The following is a 9073-nucleotide window of genomic DNA, read 5'->3' on the forward strand; positions in this document are numbered from 1 at the left end:
TCAATTCAAAGACAAAATAGTGGGTACACCCTAATTGCGAACATACATATGTATGTATATCAATACATGCCTTGAGTTTGCAAAATTAGAATATATGTATTTTTATTCTTTATATGTTTGCAAAACTAGAACATATGTATTTCTGATGGTTTCTATTATTTGAAATGACAGCAAGAGATGTTGAGAGTACAAAATGAGTATTGTAGCTCTCCATAAGCACAGCTTTTGACCGAAGAGGAGATATCTATGATGGTTCTTAAGCTGAGATCTGGCTATGTAAAGGGACTTGGCATGGGGCCTTCATCTCTTAGGACTCTTGCCTTATCTTTCTCAACTCAGTATATTCAACAACTCGAGGGTCGAGTAGAAGAGCTCTAGGATGCAAACTTTAGGCTGGAGGAGAAGATGGATTGCATCATATAATATTTGAGGAGCAAGGGTGACAGTGACATTTGTGGCAGTGGGGGGAGCTCATCTACTAACAAAAACAAACCTTGGTTAGTGTTTTATTTTCTTGCTTAAGAGCATTAGCATTGAGGTTTGTATATGGTATATGTTGCTATATTTTAGCATAAAAACACAAAAACAAGCATTAACCGGTCTCTCAATTGTAAAATTTTTTACATTGTGCTATAGTAACTTCTTATACGTATGAGGGTACCGTAGCACAATTGTGTTTTTTGTTTAATGGTGGTGGTGGGTTTTTTGTTTGTGGTGGTGGTTGGATTTTTTGTTTAATGGTGGTGGTGGGTTTTGTGTTAATGATGGTGGCTGGATTTTTTGTTTATTGTGTGGTTGGGTTTTTGTGTTTATGGTGGTGGTTGGGTTTTTTGTTTAATGTTGGTGGTGTGTTATTTATTTATTGTGATGGCTGGGTTATTTGTTTATTGTGATGGCTGGGTTTTTTGTTTATGGCAGTTGCTGTGTCTTTGTGTTAATGGTGGTGACTGTGTTCTTTGTTTAAATGGTGGTGGTGAGTTTTTTGTTTATGGTGGTGGCTGAGTTTTTTGTTTAATGTTGGTGGTGGGTTTTTTTGTTTATTGTGATAGTTGGGTTTTTTGTTTATGGCAGTGGTTGAGTTTTTGTGTTAATAGTGGTAGCTGTGTTTTTTATTTAATGGTGGTGGTGGGTTTTTTGTTTATGGTAGGGGCTGGGATTTTGTGCTAATGGTGGTGGTTGTGCTTTTTGTTTAATGGTGGTGGTTGGGTTTTTTGTTTATGGTAGTGGCTGGGTTTTTGTGTTAATGGTGGTGGCTGTGCTTTTTGTTTAATGGTGATGGTTGGGTTTTTTGTTTATGGTAGTAGTTGGGTTTTTGTGTTAATAGTGGTGGCTGTGCTTTTTGTTTTAATGGTGGTGGTTGAGTTTTTTGTTTATGGTAGTGGCTGGGTTTTTGTGTTAATGGTGGTGGTTTGGTTTTTTGTTTATGGTAGTAGCTGGGTTTTTGTGTTAACGGTGGTGGCTGTGCTTTTTGTTTAATGGTGGTGGTTGAGTTTTTTGTTTATGATAGTGGCTAGGTTTTTGTGTTAATGGAGGTGGCTGTATTTTTTGTTTTAATGGTGTTGATGGGTTTTTTGTTTATGGTGGTGCCTATGGTTTTTGTTTAATGGTGGTGGTGGGTTTTTGTTTATGGTGGTGGCTAGTTTTTTATTTTTATTTTTATTTTTTTTTAGTAGTGTTGGCTGGTTTTTTATTTGTGGTGGTGGTTGGGTTTGTGTTTATGATGGTAGCTGAGTTTTTGTTTTGGATTTCACTTTATTTGTTTTGTTTTAAATTGGGATTTTTTTGCATTCTTTATGATTTCTCCATGGTTTGTAATGTGGGTTTGGTTTTTATTTGATGAGAATGTTGTGGGTCTTCTTTCTTTGATAGTTTGGCTTCACATGATGTTGCATTATGATTATTTTGTCTAGTTTGTTATTGGGTATTCTGTGCACATTTTCTGCATTGCCTTACTACTAATAATAATCTTTTTTTGTTGTAGTACATCTTATTAGGGATATAGGTTTGCAGGCTAGTTTGTTATTGATGTATTTTCCTTTATACTTGTGCAGATATGGGATTGGTGGCAAAAAGATAGCTTTTATGGGACTACTTGAACTCAAATAATTTTCTGAAAAGTTTGGAAGCTAAGATATTATTTGTATATAAATGGTTGTAATTACTTTGTGAACTTCTTTATTGCTTTTTTAGATTGTATGGATGTTTTATTTATTTATTTTATGGATTTGGTTAGAAATGAATGAATTTATTTTTATTTTTTATTTTTTTTAATGGATTTGGTTTTAAATGAAGGTTAATGTAATGACAAGTAAATGTAAAGAATATTAATAAAAAAATAAAATTGGATATCTGACTATAAGCTGAAATTGGTGATTAAATAGTTTGTCACCTGATCTATGGAAATTAAAAAATAGGTCGATCAAGTGGTCAACTACATGACTTACAAATTGAGTCCCCGGCATGTATCCTAGTATCTTACAATATAAGGAAAAAAAATTAGATTATATATATTATGCACATTAGTCTATTATATTGATTTTTTCTCTCGTTAAACATGATATTAAAGCCACATCCTTGTAGCCTTTCATAACCAATATAATCACTATGCAACCTTGCACGTTACTGCTAGCTCAATGGCATCACAGTCAAATTGATCTCCTCGAAATCAGCTATATCATATTTTTCTCAAAGGCGATCACACTAACTTCTTAATAAAATGTAATATGATACCATCACGCATTGACTATCCTTGCTGGGTGACCTGGGTCACGTGTGAATTCCAGTTTGCGTCACTTTAGCTGCAGCCGCATCAACATGTGATGTCAGAATCGATGCCACATAAGCAACCACATCAGCATATTTAGACATGTAAACATTCAAGTCCGCAGGGTAGTCTTTACTTGCACTCTATTTCCTCTGCTTGCTAAGTGTTTTGTGGCCTAATTATTCTAGCTACAATGATCTTTGAGAAAGTTTACAATGATTCTTTTTTTTATACTAAAATCTTGAGTGCCAAATGTGCAATGGAAGATAAATGAAAAAACGAGCCTCACAACAAGTCCTTTGTGAAACAGGTGGCCTAAAAAGGTTTTTCGTCAAAGACGCAAAGATTGACACATTTGTAGGTGATGAATCACACTTTGAGTGCCTTTCTTAGCTTCCATGGGAGAGAGAGATGCACTTACATTCAATCTAATGGCGTAAAAAAAAAAAGAAAAAAGAAAAAGACTATATCGAAAAGTGCTTCCTATCCATTGAAAGAGATCCAAATGCTTTCTCCAATATGGTAAGCACCCAAGATGGCCGTAGAATCTTTATTAGATCCTCCATTCATTTGGCTAAGAAGTATGGCTTTGATGGGCTCGACCTTTACTGGAAATATCCAAACACTGCACAAGACGTGTCAAAACTCTCGTTGCTCTTTAAAGAGTGGCGTGACACTCTTAAATTGGAATCTTCTTGGTATGGAAATCTCCTGCTTTATCTAAGTGCAATCGTTTATTTTGAACCTTTCCCTGTCCAAGCCATTAACGAACATGTTGATTTTATCAGTCCTGTGTGCTGTGATTATTACTGGGGCGTGGAAACTTCAGTCACCTATATCTAGCTTTTAGCATTAGTCCTGTGTGCTATGAACTCCAAAAAAAAATTAACTTTTAGCATCTTAAAAAACTATATTATTTATTTTAACATATCATTTTATAAATTGGGTTTGGTTAATGTGTGCTCTCATCTACTTTTGAAAACATTTTTTTGAGAATTGAAAAAGTTGTCAATACTTTTTCAATTTTCGAAAAAATATTTTCAAAAATAGATGACTTAATGTATGTCCTTAGGGTACACATTAGCAAAATACTTATAAATTACTTATAGCTTATCTTCTATTTTATTATACAATACGTTAAAATAATATTAACAAAACAATAAAAATGCCCTTAAAATGCAAGCAACCACACCACCAACCACAATCACCACCGCCATGTCACAATGAGATCCAAAAAATAACTTGCCACCACCAAGCCAAATTGAACCGACCACCACTATGACTATCAACCCAAATCAACCATATCAACCCAAACCACCAATCACCGTGATCAACAAGATCAACCACGACAAACCCATAGCAAACCACTGACCAAATCAACCAAAAGTCAACACCAGATCAACACAAGATGAAACCCATAACAACTCACAAACCCAACCCAAAGGAAACCCTGGACCAAACCCATGAGGCCACCACCCACAAACCAAACCCAATTGTCGCCAACATAGCCCATAGCAAACCCACAGCCTAGAACCCCCACCCAGCCCAGAACAGGAAAAGATAGTGAGTTTTGGTGATTGGTTTCAACGATTTAAATCTTGAGAATGCCGGCAATGGCAGTGAGAATAGGGACCGAACCAAAATTTTAAGCTAGCGAGGCCAAAGTATAATAATAAAATATATATATATATATATATACCAAAGTATAATTTATATATGTATATATATAGGGGTATCCACATAGTATTAACAATTATCAACAAAATAAATACACAAAATTATTATTTCTTAATATATTAAGATATAATCCTTTACTAATAAAGGCAAAAGATACAAAACATCATTGTTTCTTAATACATTACAATACAATTATCTAAGAAAATGGAACTTAACACTCTTTAAATCTTCAAAAACTTTGTTATCTATATTGGAAAGAGTTGATGGCCGTGTCGTAGTTGCTGCATTAATTGCTCACTTGACTTCCTTCCATCAGTTTTAATCATCTGTAATTGAATCCAAACTAAATGTTGAAGTTATATATCTTTTAATGCATAACATTAAATGTCACGCCCCAAACCCAAAAAGGGTCCAAAGCATGAGAAATACATCCCAAAGGTACCTGTAGATTTTTTTTTTTTTTTCTTTTTGGCAAATCAAACTATAGGAGATCTTTATTTTCCTTTCTTTTCCACAAGATAATAATTTATAACCATGCTAAAATCTCCACATTACAAGTCAGAGCTCTATAACACATTTACGAACAATAACTAAAAATCATGTGCCTCCACATAATACATGAATATATTACAAAACTCTGATTAAATTACACAAAGTCACAATCTTATCAAGAATAAGGACCTTAACATCGAGTCTAGGCCTTCCACACCAAAGGCTAACAAATCTCAAGCAACCTACCTCTAATATAATTAATTAAGGTCTCATTGAATATAGCAAGATCGAGTCACCAACCATTTATAGCAAAAGTCTCCAAATTTAACATAGCACTCTAACCATCACCAAAGAAGTAAGCTCCATACCCAAGGTATAGCTAATAAATCTGAAAAACTGTTAGAGGGTGAGATGAGCTAATGCCTAGTAAGTAGCATAATTAATGGGGGTGTGGGAAATGCAAGTTTCATCTTCAATAATAATAATATGACAAGAATGATTAAATAATGAAACGTAAAGTTTCTCAAAGTAAATACCTTGAAACTATATATTATAATCTGTGAGCACCAACAATATAATTTCCAAAACCATAATATCTAACATAAGGTAAATTATCACAAATATACCACACTACCACATAGATTGGTCAGGGGATCCACCCATTCACAATTGGCATGATATTGTCCTCTCTGGTATGCAGACTCTTGGCCCCATGGACAGCAGCCTCACCCATACCCTCAAGGTTTTTCTCTCCCCCCATCGGCAGCAGAGAGAGCGCGTCAAATAGAACCTCTCTTGCACGTAGTCTCTTGGCCCCATGGGCAATAGCCTCACCCACACACAATCAAGGAACCTCTTCCCCCCATAGGCAGCAGGGAAGAACGTGTCATCCAAAATGAAAGGGCACTGACTTAGATTTGATTTCATTGTCACAGATACTACGGAAACCAAATCGGGTGATCACCGGGAAATCACACATGGCATGGTGTTAAAACCACATAAAGCTCACATGTTACATTACTTTGAAACACATAGCTCATATCCAAGTAGTTTCATAAATACTTTAAATAATCTAACTTCTACAAAGTTTGTAAGGTTTTCAACTTCATTCTTGTCAAGAGAGTTTCTATCAATTTCCCACGTAACAAGACAAGATAAGCATCTTTGAATTTTTTTAATATACCATAAAATCCAAGATTTCCTTATCAAATGTTAAATAAAAGATGCTCATTTTTCCATATTAACAATTCATGCATTTCCTCAAATACAATACCAAATATGATGCATTTTCATATATAATCATATACATATTAAGGTTACGGCACGATAGTTTTTAGAAAAAATATAGTTTCCATAGATAGTTTTCAAAAGCGTGTCTAATCCAAAAAACAACATTTATGCAACATGGTTATTTTTCAAAAATCCCATTAAAAAAACTACTTACCTTGCAATTTGCAAAAAGCCTAATTCTCCAAGTTCCAAAGGAGATTAGCTAGAACCTCAACAATATCAAGCAAACCTAACACAATAAGCATAAAACTTAAAATTGTATCTATCTACAATTTAGGAATTGCCAAATATGCACTTAATTAGGCAAGCCTAGTATTTAACCTCATCAATAACATATTCCTCTTCCAAAGTTTCTCAACAAATTAATTCACAAGGCATAGACTCCAATTTATAAATTTAACCCATTCAATATCATCTTCAACATTATGACTAGCTTCTATTAGATTTACACAACATCATCAAGAGACCCATGTAAGAAAAATCAAAATATCCTCAAAAACAAGAAATTTTGAACTTTAACTAACTCCAAATAAATCCAATAGCAATAGAAAAATTAGATTTACCAACCATCACATGTTATAACCCAAAACCCCTAAATTTTTACCCTAAATAAACCTTAGATAGTCATCATTAACACAAACCATAAACTCACTCATCAAATAATTTCACCAATAAAAAACTCATATATATAAACACAAAAATATCACTTCCAATACTCATAAATCACGAGTATCATTATTAAAGCTTAGATAAAAATATAACTTCAAGCAAAATATAAAACTCACCAAAAGGATTAGAAACTTTTACCTCAAATAAAAGATAAAGATGCTTAGAGGTTCCTAAAGATTTTCTGGTGACATTGCCAGAAAAATAATGGTGGAGATGGTGGTATGGAGGTACCGGTGGGAGAGGATGAGCAAGTGATAGAGAGGAGTGTATGAGAGAAAAGAAAAGAAAGAAAATAAAATAAGAAGAGAGGGATGGCCGGCCAAAGAGAGTTGAGATGTTTGTGAGATGAGTGGTGGGGGTTTAATGGGGTAAGTGGGCACATGTGGTCCAAATAAAATCTGACCATTACCTCTCTCTTTTTCTTTTTTCTTTTTTTGGCTGACTGGGACGTTACATTAAAGATTGTTAAAATATGAGAATCACGTTTATAATCTTAGAAAAAGACTAATTGTTATTACTAAGTAAAGACAAATACAAGAATGCGAGTGATATACATGATGCATCAATTATGTTTATTATATATATGATGAATACAATCCAGGTGAAAAATGGGAGTGTTGTGTTTTTATATGTGCCAAGAATAAGTGGAGGGACATTACCCTAAATTGAAACCCACCTATTAAGGTAGGCCGGAAGTGCAAATAAGCCATGAAGCTAATGGCATCATTTAGTTATAATTAATATCTTAATCATACTAACCATATATTTTTATATTTGGAAGTAAAAAATGACATAAGCCTAGAGTAAAATGATAAATAAATCCCGTCATCTGTTATCGAGAGGAATGGGTATATTATCATAAAGTTGGAAAATCGCAAAAACATGAGTATTACCATCTTAATTATTTTTCCACAAACATTTGAAATTATAGGTTAGTTATAAATTATAATACATTTAAAATGATTTTAATTGTTACTCTTCGGAGAACTAGCTTTTATGTGGCTTTTAATTAGCCAATAACTTAATTCCAGGGTTGTGTTTTGATATTTGGCAGCTTCAATCACATGGGACTGAGCACCTGATATCTAATTTGTACGGATGGCTCCTCTAATGTGAGAAAGTATATGCTGTTTTGGTATCTAATTTGTATTGATAGGAAATATATAGGCTACTCATGGTGATAATAGTCTATAGTTATTAGTACTAAGTACCCATAAAAGCTCAACAGCTAGATTATACATTATTGCCTCACGGTTATTTTAACCTTTATTGCCAAATATAAATTCCCAATGGCTATGAAATAAAGAACAGTAAAAGTGTTTAGAATATGCACCCACACCAATAATATATATATATATATATATGTACCATCGCGCACCCTTGGTGTGGTGGTTACTTTACAAGTATAAATGCTTGTAGGGTGTGAGGAGCAAGGGCTGGAGTTTAAGTCTCTAGGAGGGAGTTTCACACATATATACACTTAGATTAGACTAGAGTAGAAATTCTATCTTGTATCCAATATATATATATATATATATGTATGTATGTATGTAAATGCTTATATTTGATAGGGATAAAATCCTTAAGCAGACGGACAAAAATAACCAGAGCAGACATTAGTGACGAAGTCGCCAAAACAGACGGCCTAAATATTCCACCTAGGAAGTAGCGGACGGGCTTATGACTTGGATAGAGAGGCAAAGTGACAGATGGACTTCCTAAAGTAGACGGGTCCAAGGGAGATGGCTTGATAAAGCCACGTGGCATGAGCAGTCTCCAAGAATCTTAGTATGGAAATATCTTGCATTTTACGCCCAACCATGATTAGAGGAATCCCTACAAGTCCCGTAAAATGCGAGTATTAATGAGAATTCTCTCCACAAGGAAATGCATTTTCCACCAAGAAACTAAGGTCAACTCTACACTACTATAAAAACTTCAAAACTCTCACAAATCAAGGTACGCATAATTTTCCGAACTCTGGTACTCTAGAGTTGTAGAAATTCTCTCTAACTTAACCTTTAGAGGGTATTTGGCCATTACCATACCGATACACTGTAAGGTCTTCTTTGTTTCTGTTTCACAGGTTTTGTCTAGAGCACGTAAGGACTGTGCAACTGATTGACGATTTTTGGCATCATTAGTTGGCACCGTCTGTGGAAAAGGAACAATAGCAGCCAT

General features: G+C 34.3%; 2 long non-coding RNA genes across 3 annotated transcripts; one reads left to right on the forward strand and one right to left on the reverse strand.

Moving 5' to 3' along the window:
- Positions 1–43: 43 nt before the first annotated feature.
- LOC136067563 (uncharacterized) lies at positions 44–2271 on the forward strand. Its single transcript, XR_010629013.1, has 2 exons — positions 44–497; positions 2052–2271. It is a non-coding gene; the product is annotated as an uncharacterized LOC136067563 (long non-coding RNA).
- A 2380-nt stretch (positions 2272–4651) lies between these two features.
- Positions 4652–7224, reverse strand: LOC136067593 (uncharacterized). Of its 2 annotated transcripts, none has more exons than XR_010629033.1 (3): positions 7031–7220; positions 6378–6452; positions 4652–5329 (listed from the first exon to the last, which is right to left on the reverse strand). It is a non-coding gene; the product is annotated as an uncharacterized LOC136067593 (long non-coding RNA). The 2 variants fall into 2 exon arrangements; XR_010629032.1 differs by having other exon boundaries at positions 4660–5871; positions 7031–7224.
- Positions 7225–9073: the final 1849 nt, after the last annotated feature.

The sequence above is a fragment of the Quercus suber genome, unplaced genomic scaffold, assembly GCF_002906115.3.
Source record: "Quercus suber isolate HL8 unplaced genomic scaffold, Cork oak 2.0 scaffold_78, whole genome shotgun sequence".
Classification (NCBI taxonomy): Eukaryota; Viridiplantae; Streptophyta; class Magnoliopsida; order Fagales; family Fagaceae; genus Quercus; species Quercus suber.